Source organism: Nicotiana tabacum, chromosome 3 (assembly GCF_000715075.1).
Source record: "Nicotiana tabacum cultivar K326 chromosome 3, ASM71507v2, whole genome shotgun sequence".
Classification (NCBI taxonomy): Eukaryota; Viridiplantae; Streptophyta; class Magnoliopsida; order Solanales; family Solanaceae; genus Nicotiana; species Nicotiana tabacum.
In genome coordinates, this window is record NC_134082.1 from 91,852,127 (window position 1) to 91,854,505 (window position 2,379).

Here is a 2,379-nt window from a genome sequence, read left to right on the forward strand (position 1 = left end):
TAAATTATCGTGTGAAGATAACTTTTATAAATTAAGTCTAAGCAAATTAGTAGAATCAAGATTTACAAAAATGTAAAACTCATTTAGAGTTTTATAATTTGGGAATTTGTTAAGTTTATTTATGCTGCTACCTTTACTGTTACTGTGAGTGGAGCCTTTTGGACTAACATTGTTCTTGACAGTTTTTTCTCATTAACTTGTTCTTGTCGTTAGTTCGCAATCACACGCAAATGCATGATTATTTACCATTAAAAAAATAGTTGGTAAAGGATGATCAACAGTATGATTACTTTGTTTCACGTTAGGTTTTCACATATTCGAGGAAAGGCGCAGTGGAGGAGCCAGAATTTTCGTTAAGGGGTGTTAAAATATGTAAAAGTAAATATACTAAGAAATTAAGGGAAATCAATACATAATATATATACATATAATTTATTTTTTTACCTAACTGTACATTGTACTTTTCCCGCGAAGAGGTGTCATTTGGCACCCTTTCCGATAAGGTGGCTCCGCCACAGTGCCCCATATATATATTTTGACAGAATATGGTTGCTTTGTTTAGATTTCAGAAGAGTATTTTCAAATCTTTAACTTAACTGCAGCTTGACGTCGACCAAGGGCAAGCGACCCTCTCTTACCATACATACAATCCCTTATTTTCTAATTAAGAGAGTTTTAGTTGGGTAAATTTCATGCGTGCTAGTGTTGTATTTAGTTGACTTTCCTTCATTGAAAAATTATATATCCTGAAAATAAGGACAAAACTAGACCATATTTTTTACATAAAGAGAGAGGATGTTGAATCTCCTCGACATAAAGAAAGTTATAGTGAAATGGCAAACGAGATCAAGAAATTGCTCTATACTTGTTAGATTCAAGTCCGAGGTGTGACAGTTCCTCATATAAATTCTTATCTCCCCCACTGTATTTTACTAATAACATGACTATTACAAGTCAGCTAATAATTGGGTGTAAGACACGTCCATTCAAGGGTCTATGCTATAGTTTCAAGTTTCGTAATTAACAAAGGCATATGTACAAGTAGAACAATTGGGTAGGTGAATAGTCAGACCATCATCTTGACCCAAAATGTCCCTCCCCCATCTCCAAACACTTTGGCTGTCCCATATTGAATGTTCTTCTGTATTCTCATTTGTCATATGAACTTATCTTTGATCATAAACCTTTTCTTTGTTTCTCCAGAATTTTAACCTGCGGAGATTTTTATCTTATGTTTTACTAATGTATTTTTAGAAAGCATGTGATTGTTGAAATAAGCATCCAAATGTTTAATTTGTACAGAAAATTCCAACCTATTTGCAGCTCGGCAATACTCGAATCATCCACTGAGGTGTATTTATCCCACACCGGAGAGAGCTAATAAGTAGATAGCCGAGAGATGCTATAAAAATAGAGGCCCGAGAACGTTTTAAAGCATACCTTTCTCGGCCTTTTGGCTAAGATCAAGTGTAGTATTTGTTCTTATCAGTTTAATATCTGATATGTGGGCTATCAGCCCACACGATATTAACTTAATTTTTTAAGGGGAAGGTCCATTAGGGTAGCTTGCTATCTGGTCCTTCGAGCGTCGCCTAGGCTTTGCACTATAGCCCAGGCCTGGCGCACCTCACCAAATCTAGTCCAACGTTTCCGATTATATACCCTGGGCCCAAGCCCAGCGTATCTGGGCTTTGACTGTACGGTTTCGTAGGTCAATTGTATTTTGTACTGCACTTGTGTAAGAATGTCAACCCTGATTATATGTATACAACTTGGCATTTTGCTAAAAATTATATTGCTTATTCTATAGAGAAAAACTTACCATAGGTGAGTTGTCGATGGTAATTTTATACATGCCGCAATTTATCATATTTTAGGTGTTTTGCAGTTTTTTTAAAGATATAATAATATGTTAGAATTTTGGTGGTAAGATATAATAAATTTTCTCTTTATTTGTAGTCCTTTACAAAAAAAGGTGAAGTGTTAGTTGTGGAAACAATCCCAAATCTTTAAAAATAGCAGCCGACCGAATTAGTTTGAATTACTTTCGTAAGAAGACCTTTTTTAAAAGAGTTTCTCCAAAAAAAAATTGCCAAAGCATTTTTCTAGAAAGTCTACAATGGGAGTTCAACTTGGTCAAAGTATATGACCTCATGTGTAAGCTAATATTCATTGAATATAAACTTAATATTTCAGCGCCCAAAACTAATGCTTATCTGGTGAAACGTCAATAAATGTTCTAACTATACCAAATAATCTCTGTATGGCATAATCTGTAATAGTCTCAGGTAGTTCCACGTTACAAATATGTGCGAGTTATAGTGCATGTATTGTTTATTTGATGATGAAAAACAAAAAATTTATTATACGGTGATTAAT

General features: G+C 34.3%; 1 non-coding gene across 1 annotated transcript; it reads left to right on the forward strand.

Annotated features, from left to right (window-relative positions):
* Nucleotides 1-1,436: 1,436 nt before the first annotated feature.
* LOC142179699 (U2 spliceosomal RNA) lies at nt 1,437-1,631 on the forward strand. Its single transcript, XR_012708242.1, has one exon. It is a non-coding gene; the product is annotated as a U2 spliceosomal RNA (small nuclear RNA).
* The last annotated feature ends 748 nt before the right edge of the window (nt 1,632-2,379 follow it).